The following is an 18,772-nucleotide window of genomic DNA, read 5'->3' on the forward strand; positions in this document are numbered from 1 at the left end:
CTAACAAACTATGAGGACGTTGTGAAGGCGATTAAAGACAGCTGACATCTGTCCATCTATGGGCACTAGGTAAAGTGGTAAAGTGAGGGTGAATCATTCATCCACACAGGAGATAACAGAGCTGACTGCATGCAGTAATAGTACATAAATGCAAATTGAGGTCTGTAGAAGAGCGCCAAGTAGTAAGTAGAATACAGTTTAGGGAAATGTGTCCACTGTGTTTAGCAAAATAGGCAAATGTCCATTATTTTGTAAACAGTAAACGCTCCGTCTTTTATACAACCCCTTTTCTGCTCTTATCGACCACTCGGAGCGCTTTTCTCCAACCACAATCCCACAGCACTTTATTCTACAGTGACTTAAAGTGGATCCATTTGACTTGATTTCAGAGTGTAACAGTGCAGTTAGTTTCCCCACTTTGAAATAATCCTTATTTATCTCACACCGGGAATTTTTGCAGCTTCTCACTTCACACTGTCTGAAACACTGTTTTGGCTCCTGCCCCATCCCCTTCAAGCCGGTGGTTGTCAGACTTTTCCTGCCACACGACAGTCATTACCAACAAAAAGCATTCAAAACCAGTTTGCAGTATTTGCATAGACTTGTCTCCATGCAAACTACAGCCGAATGCAGCAATCTGCCGGAGCAACCGGCAATCACAGGGACGTTTTTAGTGCAGCACGTTCTTTGTGTGACCTAACAGCCAGCAACCTCCAGCAAACCCCTCACCAACCAATGAGGTATGGCTGGGTATCAATTTTGGGATTTTTAGAGTACCAACCAAACTACATCTGCACTTAAAAGCAGCGATTCACACTAAAATCAGTCAGCGCCACATTTCAGTATCTGAGCTTTGCCAGTGTTGCTCTTGCTAACAGCTGCAGGCACATACTGACCATTCAAGCTAAACACACTGAAAACTTCAGACTAGGTAGAGCTCTTTTACACTTTGGTATGAAAGTTAATGTAACTCATCCTCAAAGATACCTTTAGGTAATGTCAACTTATCAAATTTTACAACCGCTTACCTATCACACGCACACACTCACTTACTTTCAGGGCCATTTCCTTTTTCCATACTGCTTGACACTCAACTGGTTTTAATTACAGCCCACACAGGAAGACCCTCTCACCTCTAAAATACTCAGAGCACCAGAAGTCTGTTGACCTGAATTGCTTCACTTGCATTTATAAGAATAGTTCTCAGACATGTTTGCACATTTGACACAAAATAGAACCGCGCTGTATTCTCAGGCATCAGATGTTTGTGGGTTTCTCATTACGAGTCACAGATTTAAACACCGATACATGGTTTCAGTTAGATAGTGAGATAGACTAAAGTAAAACATGGTAAAGTCCCACAGCCAGAGAGCACATATCTTACACCATCACCCTCAACTAAAAAACAAATCCCCCGTGGAGTGATGAAAACTAAAAGTGCAACATATACCAACAGGATTAGCGATTAAAACACATCTTATGAGGAAAAGCTCCTATAAAGAGCTTTATTCATCAACCATTTTTAACTGATTTTATTCTTTTTCGTGGATAAATTTGTTGTTTGGATTATGAAATTGTCCCAGCGCAGCATCTTCAGTTTCACAGCAGATGAAGAAAAATACAAAAGCTTCACCTTTGAGAGTATTTGTTTAAACACCTGCCTATACACACACGTTTCTGTGCACACACAGAACAAGCTCTACTCTCTGCAGATTTGACACTAAAGCCACACAGAGAGGCAGTCTTGACCGATTTATGCAAACTGTATTTACTTGGGATTTTGATAAATGGAAATTGCTTTTAACAACTCAGTTGAATAGATTAATCACTTTTATGTATATAAGGAAAAAATTTTTTTTTTACTTTCTACAAGATGTAGGTTGAATTGTATCATTTGTCCTTTGGTCAAAAAAAAAAAAAAAAAAAAAAGTACCTAGGCATTTTTATTAAGCTTGGTGGAGAGGTGGCGCGTGAGTAATGGAAGAAGAATCTTGAGGTCAGTTTATGCTTTACTCCATATCATCTTGCATTTGGTCTAGCCCAATTGAACTCCACCCTTAAACTTCCTTCTGATTGGCTGACATTATAAGCATAAAGCATGGGTGGGGCTTGCCAGTCAGCACTGTGGTGCTGACTGCGTTTAAGGACATCCGCGCTCAGTGACATCATACAGAGACCAGAGTTCAGAGTGTTGAGACAAGAAAAGGAATTTAAACATTTTGTTTTGCATCACAGAAAATGTTTAAAAGTAGTAACTTATTCTATCAGCAAGCAAAAATCTAAATTTAAAAATCCTCATAGAAAAGAAACTTCATGTATAGATAAATTACAGTATTTTTACTTTTAGAGAACTCACAAAAACATCAGTGGCATGGACTGAACTAAAAAACTGGATCCTACATTTCCCAGAGTGCAATGCAACAGCCACGTAATGCTCACTTTATGGTAACCTCATACATCTAGTTTGTACTGCAGGAGTACGGTTACAGCCAGAGACAGCTTCTCTGAAACAAGTTGAGGGATGCCCACATAAACCGCTGGTAAAGAATAACTCAGACCTAACTTGGTAATAACTCAGCGTACCTGAAACGGACCTGATGTAAACCGGTATAAAGAGAGAGTAAAGAGGACTGTAAAAAGTTTCACAGCTCTGCTTTTATCATCTTAACCAATCTGAACAAACAGAAAGCAGTCAAGGACAACACACATACCTGCTACTCTTTGTACAACAAACACAACCTTCAGCCTTCAAGCTTCAACCTGGAAGCATGTTACACAAAGGCACTGTAACCCAAAGGCAACACAAATACACACGCACGTAATCAGCCTCTAAATGCTGTCCCATGTGACCTGACCTGACCTGACAGCAGTAACAACCATAAACTACTGACATAAACTACTGCCAGACATTCCTGCAACTAACTCTCATTTATTATTTTTCTAAAAAAATAAAAGAAAATATTTAAACATCTTCATTATTTTTCCATCTAAATCTAAAATCTAGAAAATGGGGCTTTGGCTCACAGACATTATTCTTACTTTGCTGTTTGGAACATTGGTCAACTTTAATGTCTTTTTTCTTCTGCTGCTCCCTTCAGGGGTCGGCACAGCGGATCATCTGCCTTCATCTCACCCTCCCCTGGCGTCCTCCTCTGTCACACCAACCCTCGCTTCATCTCTTGTACACGGTCCGTTGCTTTGGATGTTGGTCAAGTTTAATTTAAGTGCCCATTATTATAACAACATAAGACAGAAAATAAGAAAAAGCAGAGCAGAATCCAATTAATTCATCAAAGACTTGTTTTGGCACCAAATTATCTTTGCTTACCATTTCATCAGGTTCTGGTTATCTGAATCTCAACTGAGGACGAACATGTGGCTCAGTCATCGATAAATTAACTCCCATCATATTTCCTGTATGCCGGATGCTCCTTTTATCTACATTTCTTTTGGAGACAAAACAAAGCAGACGCACTGCAGTGATGCAACATCAATGTAAGCAGCGGTAATTCCCAGCTCATAATGATTTTATACAAAGTATTCCCGTCCTCTGGCTGATGCCCGCGGCATGTAGGTTTTTGTTAAATTTGGTAGCTGATTGCATTAGATGCAGGGACTTTGCTGTGGCTTAGAGATCTGATTCTCTTTTAAATGGGAAGCATGGTCTAAAGATTTTTTTTCTAAATAGACACCGGTCTTGTTTTGATACGGATAACCTTGGAGATTAGTTTTTAGCACGTTTCGGGCCTTATAAGACCTTCTCAGTGGATTTGTACAATAAACCCAGTAACTCCACGTAGTTCAGACATCAATACGCTATCAAAATCAGTTGCTCAACATGGGTGCTGCATTAAAACGAAACATGCCCATGCTGGTTTCCATTAAAGCACCTTAATTTGAGTTTTAATGGTGTTAAAGTCTCCGAATGATTTGTGAATGAGGAGGAAATGGGGCAGAGGTGAGCAGCGAGTGAGAGACAAGGAAAGGGCAAGAAGAGGAGGAGACAGCGCTGCTGCTTCATAATCGGATCAAGCAGAGGCCGTGAATGGAAACAGCGTTGGATGACCGTCACCGTCTCAATGCAGAAGCAAAAGCAAAAGCAGGAGTAACACACCAGCAACATCACGGCTCCGTCGGTGTTTACACAGGATGTGTTCAGCCTGGTGCTGAGCTGCGAGGAGGCGGCGCTCACAGAGGAGAAACAGGCTGAAGCGACAACTTGTTAGCCTACTGTAAAGAAGACCTTCTCAACAGGTGTAAATAAAGTGGTCAGCGATCATCACAACATCTGAAGGCAGCAAAGGCAGTCTTGGCAGCAGCTGAACCTCCTCCATAATGTCAGGTAAAGGCCCGGAAACCCAATATAAACTAAATGACAAAGCAACCCTATAGGAACAGACTGAACTGAATAATAGTTATAGATTTATAACAGATGTGTAAGTGCAGACACACAACGATCAGAAGGAAGCTTTTAGCTCCATGGAGGAAAAATTCAAGAACTACGACAAGAAATACAGCAAATGAAGCAATCGGACGTCAGATGCTGTGCAAGCTCTAAAGATTTACTGGTACATTTGACTCCAAAGTCCAGTTTGCCTAATCTAAGTGATCACTGTGCAGCATGCACAGTTCAACAGCTGTCTCTCTGTAAGTCACTATGCAAAGCCAAAAAAAAAAAAAAAGAAAAAAAAAAGGAAAAAGTCACCATTTTCAGTATCACCCAAGTACCTTACAGGCTGCCTGGTAATCAGGGCCCAGCCAACTACTAGATGACCCCGTCTCCACCCAAAATAATAAAAAAAATTGTGTTAAATAACCAAGATTCAAATTGTTTACAAAGACCAAAATAAATGTGATTTCTGCCTCAGTCAAGCGGCCCAAGAATAAGCTTTATAAAAGCAGATTTTTATGGTGGAGCTGCTGTAATGGACTGCATTAGACTGCGCAGGTGCTCCCAATAAAGTGGTCGCTGAGCACATGTGTCCTCCATGAATATTAGCCCGAGGATAGAGGCTTGTTTTACAAGCAAAACTATAATTACTAAGAGTTACAAACACAGGTGTGTTTTGGTGGGTTAAGAACTGAATTTTAAATGTTCCACTGTTTAAAAATTTAAACCTTTTGCCAAACAGAAGAGCTAAGACACAAGACTGAACGCAGAAGATCAAAAATCTCGCTCAACTCCTCATGAAAGAAGGAAAAAAAGCAAAACTACTCAACACCAAAAAGAAAGATTTTGAAGTGCATCAATCTTTCTAGTATAATGAACCTCCTGCTCCTCCTGTAATAGGCCCGTACAATAGACGTTAGCAACTAGAATAGCAAGTAATTAAAGGCATTGTATGAAATTAAATGGAGATAAAGAAATGCTGGCTGGAATCATTAGACTGAGGGGCATTGTAGCTCTCCTCCCTCAGTCCTTTTTTTGTCTTTTCATGTTTTCTATTCTTTACCAAGCAGGCAGCAGCCCTTTATTCATTTAATCATTACTCTGCTCTGAGTGTGACGCCTCACATCTCCGAGCACGCTGACTGACGTGACCCTGAATTAACAGAGAGAGACATAGACAGCCGGCAATACCCAGGTCGTTAAATGGCCCTCTACGCTTCCCACTCTTCATTCCGCAGGCAAATATCTATCATCATAAACTGCCGTGTGTGAGACAGAGATACAGAGTATGTGTGTACGTGTAAGCAGTCATGATGATGAAGTTAAAGGGCAGCTGGGGTGAAATAAATGGCGCCCGATGGTGCAGCGGCCTTCGTGCACGGCACTCCTGGGAGTTCTGCAAAAGCGCGATGCTGACAAAACAGACTTACAAATTGTTCAATCAACGAGACAATGCGATCTGACTTGATGGGATCCATTTTCCCCCTCCATCTCCTTCCCTCGCTCTCTCTCTTGGGGCTCCCCCTTCCTGGGTTTTTGTGATGTGGAGGACAGAATGGAGAAACAACGGGAACAATTTGCCAAATGTGTGTGTCGCACACAAAGCTCCCCTTGTGCCATTTGGGTTTCTTCTCCACGAGAAATTGCCTGGAATGTGTACGTGCTTTGCAGTATTGAAATTTCCTTGAGAAACACTCAGACAAATCAAGTCTCATCATCACTAAGTGTCCACAAACACAGACTTTTGAAATACTTTTACCGGCGACTGTCAGTCCAACTAAACCATAGCTATAGAGCAGTAACATGGTCAGACAGTGGATAGTTCAGATAAACACTGGGCAAAAGGAAGCTTTGATAAGACTCCCTGTGAATAGGTGAGCAGAAACTCAGCTAATAAAAGCAATCGATGATGATCATCTTTCGGCTTCTAAGTGAACAAAACGAGGAGAATTTATGCTATCATAACCAGAACATAGAAATAAAACACACGTTTCTAGCTTTCTACAAAGATATACTCACTACTCATAATAGTTCCTTCATTATTATGAGGTCACCCTCTCTACTTTTACGTTTAGACTTAAAACTTTCCTTTTTCATAAAGCCTTTAGTTATGGCTGGATCAGGTGACGCTGAATCCTCCTTCGGTTACACAGCAATACGTCTAGGCTGCTGGGGCATTCCCTTGGTGCACTGAGTGTTTCTTCTACCCTGTGTTTGTACACCACTCTGCATCTAATCATAAATTATTATTATTATTCTTTGCCTCTCTTCCACAATGTGTCTTTGTCCCGTCTTCCTTCCCTCACCTCCCTTTCTTCCTGTTAAAAGGGAGTTTTTCTTTCTTGCCGTTGCCAAGTGCTTATTCACAGGGGATCAATAAATTGTTGGAGTTTGTCTGTGTTATTGTAGGATCTCTTTTTTACTTTATAAAACACCTTGAAGCGACTGTTGTTGGGATTTGGTGCTCAAGACAACTCAATGCAGCAGAGACTCTGTCATTGTTTCTGTATACAGCTCTTCACCCACTCAACACACAGATTATTACAGGGCCATTTGTAGAGTTCAAATTTTAATGACCATAAAATTGTCAGACATCTAAACCAGCAAAAACAAAAAGATAAAGATGACTCCAAACCTCATATGTAACACTAATTTAAACTTGTCAAGCCAAGCATCAATAAAATCTATTTTCCTCACCTGGCAGGACGAGCATAGAAACAGACTTTTGTCTTCCGCTGAGGATCAACAATGCTTCAGATGAAACTTAGTTTGACACGTTTCCTCTTGAGCTCACAAATGAATTTATCACTGGAGGAACTGTCAAAATGATTGAGCGACACAGTAATTGTTTGCTGCAGCTCCACTTTGCAGTTCACACCCGTTCGTAGCACGAGCTGGCACGGGGGGCAGCAAGGGTTCATGTACAGTTCAAGACATTCAATTAACACACGCTCAGTTCTCTTGTATTCTTTTGAGAGGCTGTCATGTTTCGCTTCTAAAAGGCAGACGCCATTCAATGTGAACTGAACCTTGAGAAACACGATGTCAGCACTTACTGTGGTTCTGAAGTCAGCACCCGCTAACCCATTAGTACCAGCACAATATGATAGTGGTATATAAGATAGTTAATGCAAATGACCTAAAGGCAACCATACCCGTCCAGTCTGATTATCTGCAGAAATGCAGACCAGTATTATTTTTTGACGCCAAAGACGTGGAAGAATAATTTCAAATCAAACAGCTGACCACCTCATCAGTGGTCTCCAGCTTCTAACCCATAATGTCATCAATAAAATGTTGAATTTCCAACGATGGAAAACCAAAACTTTAAAACAAGATATGGAAGAGCAAGTTAAGGAAAACCAAATGCCAATAAGCAAACTGGCTCGCAAAAAGCATCAAGATTAAGCAGGTTAAATACTAGTGCTGTGCAATACTGCGATCGATCCAGTACAAAGTAAATACAGGGACAGTACTGCAGATACTAACACTGATCGTTTTGACAGTGCATGTTTGAGCACAGTTCAGCGAGCTGCAAACTGAACTCAGAGACTGCACTAGCATCGAACCAATAACAATGACCCTTGCTGAACAGCCATTGCACGCACTGGTATCAAAGGACGGCAGCTAGTGGCGGTTATCGTTTCTAGAATGGCATCACATAGCGCTGCTTTATTTATTTATTTATTTATTTATTTTTTTGAGTCTTATACTGCTAATGGCTTTAAACTGCAGCACAAGCTGACCTGTACAAGTCGTGCATGTGTAAACGCTTTAAACATTTACACATGCACGGCCACAGAGAACAAGAGGACTAGAGCACAGGTCGGTAATCAGTCAGGCTGGCTTCTTAAATCACCGCTCTCCACTCGGAGGCTCCCTGACAACAGCGGCATAATGAGACCGGCACATTAACAGCTGGACAAACAAAACACAGCAAAGCTCGTCCGCGTACACGCCAGCCTCAATCAGTGGCTCCAGACACACAATCCAAGAGGCAGGCTTGTTTTAGCCTCCATGAGAGCATTTCAGGGCTTAAAATGCACTCAGAACAACCGCTCCACAGTTAGAAAGTTGATCATTTAGCATCGGTTTCAGCGATTGAATCAATTTAGGCCTGCTTTCCCCCACACCTGCCTGGTAGAGGTGTTTACAGAAATCAAAAATGATTCTGCTTAAAAGTGCTTCTAAAACCATAAGAGGACATGAAAGGAACTGAAGACCGGGAAGTTATCCATTTATGGACTCATTATTTGATGCACATGCTCCAAGCACAGTATAAATTCACATTCACATAAATAAATAAAACAAATGTCTGTTTCACAACTGCTGAATTATGATGAGAGGCTCTACCTTTTTTCTATTGTGAACACCTAGCGACAGACGGCTGCATCCCTCATAGAAAACCCTCCTCAGAGCAAAAAAAAGTAAACTTTTTGATGTTTCTGGAAGCAGGATTTCTTAAATACACTGACAAGACTAAAAAATATTCAGAGATGAAAAGAGGGAAAGACGAACAGAGAGCACGCAGCTCTTTATCTTTAAGCCTGCTACAGTTTGCTGTTGTTTATTACCAACAGGCTGCATGACTGAGCGCGCTCATTATAATGTAAAGGAAGTGTGAGACAAACGGAGCAGCAATGAGCATATATCAAAGGTGTCGGCATAGTGCTGGTGGTGCGGGTGGTGCAGGCGGTTGGAAATAAGATGAGGAATCTCATGGATGATCGCTTTAAGAGGCTCCACATGAAAACAGCTATACGTTATAAATAAAGTGTAGTCTCCGAGTGGAGGTTCAGAAACACGGGAAAAACTGAGTCTAGACAGACTTTACACCAGTAAGCACAGACTGAAAACAAAAGATGGTCACTGTGACATCACCCGCCAGTTTGAGACCTCCTGTTCCCAAGCGTCAAATTTAGCAACATGAACATCATTATCTTGGTTTTGTGCAAACAGGCCATATTTGGATGGAGTTCTATTCATCAGCTGACACAAGCAAGCTTCATTAACAAGAATGCATTTATCTGATACGCCGCATGTATCAAAAATGCTTCAAAAGGCACCGAACCCCACAAACACAGGACAGGCCCAGCTCAACTCCCAGCATACAGGCAATAATGTATAGTCAACATTCACAACTCCAAATGTTAGAGTTTAAATGTGTGAGCTGTAAAAGATTTATTGCCTGTGCATCTCTCGCTCACTTCTTAAATTAACTAAAGAGATCGAAACTTTTTTGTAGCAGGTTGCAAACGTGTTTATTTCTGCTGGACATTTAAAGATGGCAGGCTATGGGGACAGACTCACTTTTGGAGCCCACCCCAAGTAGCCATTAGAGGCAATACAATGTGTGGCATTTGGCTCATTGATTATCTAATCATTTGATTCATAATAACTATTAAATGACAGAAGAAATACGTGGAGGAAAAAAAAAAGCATTTTCCAGAAGACAAAGTGACTAACTGAATATTATTAGTATATTTTTATGCCTACTGAAAATTATTCAGCTCAAGTAAATTAATTCCACCTTTTTCCAAGTCGAAACCCTTTGTCATGTTAATATTATTGGAATAAACATCCTTGCTAGAACTGCAACTAATTAAACGCTGAGCAACCCACTGGCTGACGGCCTGGACCCTCATTCCTCCTTCCTCCTCCTTTTTTTATGTTATTGTTTTTAAATCCCTAACACTTCCTGTTCATCTCTGCTCTAATAAAGCATTCGGTTTGAATGCATTACCTTCCACTGTCTGAAACCTCACAAGCATTTCTAAGTGTTTAGTAACATTGCAGAAACCTTGGAGACATAAGGCTACATTACTGCACAGAAACAGGACTGGTTACAGATCTGCAGCTACATTTCATTTCACGGTTTTAAAATAAGGAACTTTTTTAAATATTTCATAGAATGGCACGAGTCAAGTTCAACCCATGACATACCAGGAAGGACGATGTTGTGAGGTGATCAAAGGCCAAAAGCAACTAGACAAGTGAACAAAGAAAAGTCTAGCTGAAACTATTACCTATTACCATGAGTCATCCAACAGGTTTACTTCCTGTGAAGTTATGCACACACACATACACTTGCTTAGCCTCGACTAGCCAATCAGAGGAGGGCTGAATGTCAACTTGACCTGCTGTTAGCGCAAGTGGGAGGGGGAGGTGTGTTAGTTTGTCCATGTTTTGGGTTATATTTTTTATCTTATTTTTCATCTCTTTTGTCTTTATTCCCATTTGTAATGCTGTTATTGTAAAACCTTTACATTCCCCACAAATCTTTATGGCAAATATTCAAACTCAGCAACAATCTGCTAGGCTCTGGGGCACATGAGCGCCTGGGTTGGCTACAAATTTGACCGTGACCTCCATTGTTAGCACCCAAGGTCAAAGTTAAAAAAGGTTAAAAATGATTTTTTAAAGAAACGATATCAAGAAACATATCATGCAAAAGGGCGTGAGGAGAGCTTTGCAAAAAACATTTATTGTTGTAATATGACACCCTATGACATCACAATGACATCGTAACAGGCAGATGTCAACATGATGGAATAAAAACAGCGTGAAATATTGGTACAGCCTTTGCGCCCATACTGCCCTGTCTTATTTCTCCAAATATATTTTAAAAGCATCTCCGTGCCCAGCACTCATCTCGCCATCTGAAAGCGGTTATATAAACTATGTTTCTTTATCTAGGAGCCATTAACTGCTAAACAACAACAACAACAACAACAACAACAGATCAAGAAGTGCAAAACAATATCTTCTGCCAAGGGTTTACACGCACGCACGCACACACAGCTAAAAAGTATGTGAATGCTGTCTGACCTCTGACCTTTGCCACTCTCTCCCTGTGATAAATGACTGCAGCACAGAGAAAGCATGTCTCAGTCTTCCGTTGCTCTCTCTGCCAAGTTGTGAAACATAATTTTGGTCCATGCTTCGAATTTAAGAGAGCGGAGACACTTTTTTGCATTTCAACAGCAGCTACTGCTGCTCAGCGCTGAAAACAACCACGGACAGGCTGACAGGCTAGAAAATGCATTAAAAAATAAAAAAAATAAATAAAAATGAAGATGAAGATGTCTAGAAAGCTTTCAGAAGGTTTTACGCAAATATGAAAAAGATGTTGAACAAGAAGCCAACAAATACTACAAGGAGCTCTCCTATGAAGCTGCTCAGATTTTTAAAAAGTGAAGTTTCTAGTTGCAGAATCACTCAACACATGCTGCAGAACGTCTGCGCAGCACCCAGCAGACAATCAGCACAGGAAGCATTGCATCCATCTGTTAGAGACAGTTTGATCTCCAACATTTTGTTCAATTTCACAGCTTATAAATACAGATTAAAACCAGCCTCTGCCATTTTCTGCAACTACAGAAACAGTCTGTTCCACATACGGCTGTAAGAACCCAAAGCAAACCTGAAACAGGATGTTCGCCTGAATTTAAAAAGCAATTTCAACCAACAGTCGCTCTTTGCAAAGCTAAACTTTAACATACTTAAACACCAAAAACAGAGAGTGAAACTTTTCACTGCATATTAGTTACATTTAAATTATCACATCAGCATGTACTTGGACAGTATAGTTATAATAATCAGGAGATTTATTGATTCATTTATTAATAAATAAATAAAAATCTATACAAACATCTTGGGTTCAATATAAGGATTGATTAACCAGCTTGTCTCCATCAATCAATTCAGCTCTGAAGCAAACTGTGTGAAATTATTAATTAGTCATTGTTTCTTCAGTCAGTGTTTTCACAATAAAATACCAATAAATCACCTTTTTTGAAGATTTAAAAAAATGAAAAAACTTTCTTTTAAAGCTGCCGCATCCACCAACCTCATTAAGAAGAATGAAAGCTGCTTGCATGCAGATTAAACTGCTGGTTGTTCACATTTGGCAGATTTCTTGTAAACCTTGCTGCAGGCCCACAACAACCTCTCTCTTTCAAGCCGTGATACCTGCAGCGGTGAGTCTACAGAGGTGCACAGGATTTACTATTAATTTTAAAGCTTTACTTACCAATTATCTTTTCTGATACAGATTTACAACAAGAATATGTTCTTGAAGATTAAGTTAGCAGTACATGATGTAATTAAATTGACCTTTCTGGTGGCCACTAAAAGTAGACAAGAGGCCAAGCTACACACTGTTGAACACTAATGGGTGATACATAAATCAATGCACATTTTCAATAATTACTTAGAATTGCTTATATACAGTACTTGCGTTCAATTTGGAGGCATTTCATAGAGCTTAATTAACAAACTGGCAGACCAATATTCATCACAAACAATGATTATTCCCTATACTCCCAGGACTGTGTGCAGCACATGCAGCAGAGTAGCATCACAGCTTAGCGGACAGTGGCACGGTCACAGCCTATGGAGTACGATGCACTACTGCTAATTAAATTATACAGGCTTGTGCAAAATGCTACACAGCCTGGGATTCATGCAAAGTCCCTGAGCTAATAGCATGATGAGGCTGCAACACCACCTGCAAAACCACTTTTTTTTTTTTTCTCCTTTTTCATACCACACACATAAACCGTAAGAAATTGGGGACTTAACAATTTAGTGCTTCAAAAAGCATTATTTTACATAATAATTACTTTTACAGAGTAGTTGTGTATTTCATTGTAGCACTGTATTGTTGTAAATTCTTCCTCTGGATTAAATAATTATTTTTTATGTTTTTAGAACAAATTCTTCTATTTTTGTTTTTTTAAACCACAGCTTGCTAATAACCATCAGTTTTGGTTTGAAAGCAGAAGTAGAAATTAAACACACCAACACTATCTGCTTGTGCTTCTGTCTAGCACAGAAATCCAATTACAGCCTACTATCATTGTGTACTGTATATAAGCAGTAGCATAACTTCCTGTTTAAGCAGAGTATTGAATGTGGTGCTGTTACTCAACCACCAAATTGCATTCCACTTAAACAGGTTTCTTACAGTCAAGCGGTGGAAGTGCAAAGGTGACGCTAATGTATAGCTAAGCCCTCAGACTGACTGGGCTTCTGATGGATGAGAGCTTTACCAACATAAAAACACACTACTTGTTCAGTTGGTTACACAGTGCAGGGTGGGGCCAGAGCTGCTCTTTTTAATACACAAACACATGAGAGACAAAAAAAATCAAGCTCTTAGCAGAGGTGAGAGCAACAGCAGGTTCAGGATATAAAAAAAAAAAAAAAAAAAGTAAAGAAGAAGCCGAGCTGGAAGGACGCTGCATGCAGGCTCGGTAACATCTCAAAGTGGATAGCCAATCTGCTTGTTAAGTGGAGACCTACCGATCCTGTTTCTGGGCCCAAACATCTGCTGCTGCTTTGGATGAGCCTCTTGTCTTTTTAAAAAAAAAAAAAAAACATGCTGCAATACTCTGTCTCTCTTTTTACTGAAAAGAAGCCCCTTAAAACTACTCAGTCACCATTCGCAGCATCGCCAGCTTTTTATTAGCACCATTCATACGCGGCATGTCCTTGGGTTTTTAAAAACTGAGAGTATGTACTACAGTTCATGGTTTCAGTGACTGCTGTGGATGGGTTCATCACAGATATTGCTTTGGTGGAGCTTTGGTTTTCAGAGTCTCTTTGAACATCACGGACCACATCATGGGCTTTTCAGGAGAACAGTTTAACTCCCATCCTTTATCTTTATTAGCCGAACTATAGCCATAGCCTGTACTTAGTAACCAGGTAACACATCCTCTTGCCAACTTCTTCAAAGTTTTCCAACCTAGTTTAAATCCAAACTTAAAGCAGTGCTTATATTTTTTCTTAAATTACTTTGAGATGTCTAGCAGCAAGCTATATTTACTTCCAACTCCTCTAAACCTTAGAAATCCCCTTTTTCATGAGTATTGACTTAAATATCTTGTAGGACATTCATATTAATCATTTCTGTCACTGAAAGAATTTGGAGTCTTTAATTTTCTGCACTGATGTGGTGCAGAAAATTATAGACTCCAAATTCTTTCAGTCTTTAAGTGAAAAAGTGTTTGGGCCTGGAAATGGCTAACGACATCAAACTTACATAATAGATATCACCACGCTGGAAAAACACCAGCCGTTATCAATGATAATTCCTCTTTTTCCTTTGTTCCATGTCATAGCTTGCTTAGGCAGCGCTGGCATTTTCCATTAGATGTTAAATCAGCCAATAATTGAATGAGGAGTTGGGAAACTGCCTGAGCAAGCTAGCTTGCTACCGTAATTTATTGCGTAGAAACCTTACTCTTTTGTTTGAATCCAAACAACAAAGTTAAATGAATCTGGATGGTATAAAGCAGTTAATTAGCTATACTTGATTCCTCACATTTAGACTAGCTGTCTCTGAGAGACTTTGACAATATCCCCTTTTTTTGTTACAGACCATTCACTATGTAATGTAATTATTTATTACATTTACAATGTAATAAATAATTTGAAATGAACAGTTTATGAATTAGTGAGCGTTTGAGGTACATTTTGTTTCATTTTAGACACAGTCTAGAGACAGTCCTGTGAAAAACTAAACACACCACATGATTAATTTGACAATAACACGATAGCTTTATTTTGTGGGGAATTGTAGCTCATCCCATCTTACAAAATTGCTTTAATTCATTCAGATTTGCAGGCATTCAGTTACACACAGCTCTGAAGTATTATCCACAGCATTTCAATCAGATGGACCGTTTTAGATTTGTTGCTGTGCTTGGGGATCATTTTCCTGTTGCATGACCCAGTTTGGGCCAAGCTTTAGCTCTGGACAGATGGCCTCACATTTGACTCCAGAACACTTAGTACACACTATACTTTTGTATACTGAGGGATACATGGTTGACTCTGTGACTACAGGGAACCCAAATCATCACCCCTCCACCTCCATGCTTGACAGTTGGCATGTGGTGTTGTGCATTATGTCCAAATATTGCCACTGTGGTCTCATCTGTCCAAAGAACCTTGTTCCAGAAATTTTGTAGTTGGTTCAGATGCAATTTTGCAAACCTAAGGTGTGCTGCCATGTTCCTTATCCTTTCCAAACAAGCCATACTTGTTCAGTCTTTTTCTAACTGTCATGAACTTCAACCTTTAAAATGCTAACTGAGGGCTGTGCAGTCTGTGCAGTCGGACCTCTTGGGTATTTTGCAATTTCTCTCAGCATTACAATCTGACCTTGACACACCTGAATGCTCCAGACCAGGAAGTTACCAAAGCTTCCAATTTTATAGAGTTGGCCAAACTAATTGATGTTAAGTTAATCATGATTAGCAGCAACTGGTTGCCATTTACCTCATTAATTCCTATACAAGGGCTGAGGGTGTTTTTTGTTTTTTACCAAGAGTGTAGCCATCTCCCACACATTTCCACTCTGAGCTAACCGCGCAGTAATATCACAGTTACAAACTAAGCATGTGGCTAAAAGGTGCATAAGTGCACTTCCCAAACACATTAAACTACTCCTTTAAATTGTGTTGTTCTTTAAAACCAGCAAAAGGCAAAGGGTGCCAAATTTAACAACTTAAACTATCAGCTCAGCCCACATCATTTCCTGTTTCATCTGGGTTTTGTCTTGTTTTTTTTAAACTGTATAGCGAATATTACTTGCTGCCAGTTCTGATCTGGCCGAGCCTTCAGACCAGGGTAAAGCCTATTTAAGCAACTAGAAAAGAGAAAGGTAATCTCAAGGATCCAAAAGCTCTGTCGCCAAATGCAAAATGTCTCTAGAAGTTACCCAAAAACCACACAGTTAACCTGCTGACCTTCCAAAATGTTAAATGTCATAGTAAGAAGTGAAAAAGGAGGCATTGGCCTTTTATTTTCCTTTCTCTTAGCTCTCCATTTCTACGTAACCGAGCTGAAAGTCAGCCGTCCTGCTGAATCAACCCAGTGAGCAGCCAGTGAAATTCCCTTTACCTGCACTGTCTGCATCTAAGGCTTTTTCAATGTAAAGCTCAGCTGACGAGTCACTTCACTAAACAGAAGACAGGGTTTGTGTTGTGCTGTCCGTAGCATTGTGTGCAGATGAGTTAAAACTGCCCATTAAATAGCATGGCTTCTAGGAAAACATTTAAAAAAGGGGATTTACTGAAGAGCTTATTCAGACTAACACGGTGCTTTTGAACCATCGATTGCTTTAAGAACACATTAGAGATGCTATTTCATTGAGAACATTGCTTGAACAAGCGCCAGCAATGACTTTTAGGAGACATTTCCATCACTCATACTGACACAGTAAGCACAACCCGGTAATTGGCTGCAAATTTCATGTTAAAAAAAAAAAGAAGGAAAAAAAAGGTACGAGTTATAAAGTTTCTGGACACATCTGATCGACTCCCGCTCATTCAAACTTCCCCCCAGTGGCTGCAGTAGCTCAAACATGACAATGAACTGCTCAAGAAGCCTTGAAACTGCACGCTCGGCTGATTGGAGTGTCCTGTTAGCCCTAATAACATCAAACAACCTGAATCTAAACAGAGCTGTGTCGCTGCAGCTATAATAGTTTTATGGCTCCAGAGCCCAAGGTGCAGTGTGGAGGCTATTCTAATCCATTAACTCACACCATGGGCAATTACCTCCCCATCATGTACAGCAGTTCTCTGAGGCAGATGGCCAGCAGCACACTTTCCAAGATTCATAGTTCCTCGCATGAGATGGGGACCAATGTGTTTTAATGACCTTTGGAGCCAAAGATTTGACTAAGTACAACCATTATCTGGCTGCTGTTGTAATGGTTTAGGTACTTATGATCAATAATGCCTTCAAAAAACATCTGCTTCAACCACATTACATTAACTACAATGTTAGGGATATCTAACTGATGTTGAGTTACAGCTCAGAGTCTTTTAAAAAAGCCCCTCTCGTTGAGATCGGTATGGAATTAATGGGCAGAATCAATAAAAGATAATGGGTTCCTACAGCTGTTGTAAATTCCAATATGTGGAGTTGACACTGGAGGAAGTCGGTCTGGAATATATTATTGTCACCGACTCAACAGGATCAGCCCACTGGCTGAGGCTCCAGATGTTCTGAGTATTGATGGGTCCCAGCACATTCCGCTGTCTCCCATATGCCAGACTTCGTTTAGGAACCTTTAAATTAATTGTATTCTAACCCATTAGCAATATGCAAGACTCTTACATCCTGCAGCCAATCATTACAGCCGAGACTCCATATCAGCTGGACAATTTTAAAACTTTGGCAACTTAAAGTTTTAAAGTGTTCCTCAGTGGCAGCGGATTACACGGATGAAATCATGTCCACAAGTTGTTGTTTTTTTTCTAAAGAAAACGCAGTGATTGGAATATGGCTTTAATGCCGAATATCAACTACCTTCCATGCTAAGTATAAAACACCACTTAATCACAATGGTGATCGTTCAAATCGCTAATAACCGATGTTTGTTTTTAAACCTGAACTTTTGTAAGCGGAGTTTGGTGTAGCGTTCTCCAAACAAGGCATCGAGGGGAATTCACGCGTTGATAAGGAATCACGAGTGCTCTGGAGATCTTTAAAATCCTCCTTAAAGGCTTTTCTGCTGTGAAGGGCTTTGGGAGACTGCGCTTGAGGACGAACAATAGTTTTGTTTCTGCGTTAAGTATTCATTAAAGGTGCGGTTAAAAAGTAACAAGCAGGCAGCCAAAACGCCGCTCAACGTACCTCTGGATCCGCCGCTGGCGTCCCTCTGCGACAGACTGCCGACAGTATTCCCCAATTAAATCAAATGTTAGTTGATAAAACTCGTCCTGCGTGTCCTCGGTCCTTCAAAAAGTTGCCCAAATTACATCCTGGTGTTGGGAAGAGGGAGGAAAAGAGTGCCGACCGGAGCGCAGCGCACGTCTGCCCGAGCCGCTGCGGGGAAGTTTAGTTTAACAACATTCCCACGGCAAACAAGTGGACACGCTGCCTTCTATGTGCTTTACACGCCCAGGAATTGCACACCCGGCTCAGGTGTGATTCATATGGCAAGCCAACACGCACTCAGACACGCGCGCCGCTCACACGCGTATACTTCCAGCTTTCAAAGGAAGGAGCGCGTGCTTTCCGTATCCAGAGCCGACGCGAGCTGCACACATCCGGCAGGATCTACTGCCACGAGCTCCACTGGAAACGGCGCGAGATGCAACAAAACTGAGGAATATCAGGGTGAAGGCTTTTCCTCCTCCTCCTCCTAACACTAACCCCCAATGCCTGTTGGCGTATATGCTCCGTCAGGTTTGCAGCATCAAACACAAAAAGCATGCACAAGCTTCCTTTCAAAATAAAAGCTTATAGAAGGTTTAACCTTAAAAATCTTATGCGCAAGAATTTCCTTGTTCAGGATAGATAGGAGATGAGTCAAATGCACAAAAATAAGAGTGAAAAACAAGCTTCAACGCTAAGGAAA

The 18,772-nt window shown here is 40.5% G+C and overlaps 1 protein-coding gene across 5 annotated transcripts in view; it reads right to left on the reverse strand.

Moving 5' to 3' along the window:
• plxnb2a.1 (plexin b2a, tandem duplicate 1) overlaps positions 1-18,564 on the reverse strand; it is a 225,747-nt gene extending 207,183 nt beyond the window's left edge. For 2 of the 5 annotated variants that reach the window (XM_040035800.1, XM_040035795.1), the window contains exon 1: positions 3,040-3,321. The gene's annotated coding sequence lies outside the window, so the exon portion shown is untranslated. The other 3 variants (XM_040035798.1, XM_040035794.1, XM_040035799.1) reach the window with 3 other exon arrangements.
• Between the last annotated feature and the right edge of the window lie 208 nt (positions 18,565-18,772).

The sequence above is a fragment of the Simochromis diagramma genome, unplaced genomic scaffold (genome assembly GCF_900408965.1).
Source record: "Simochromis diagramma unplaced genomic scaffold, fSimDia1.1 OVJJ01000816.1, whole genome shotgun sequence".
Lineage (NCBI taxonomy): Eukaryota > Metazoa > Chordata > Actinopteri > Cichliformes > Cichlidae > Simochromis > Simochromis diagramma.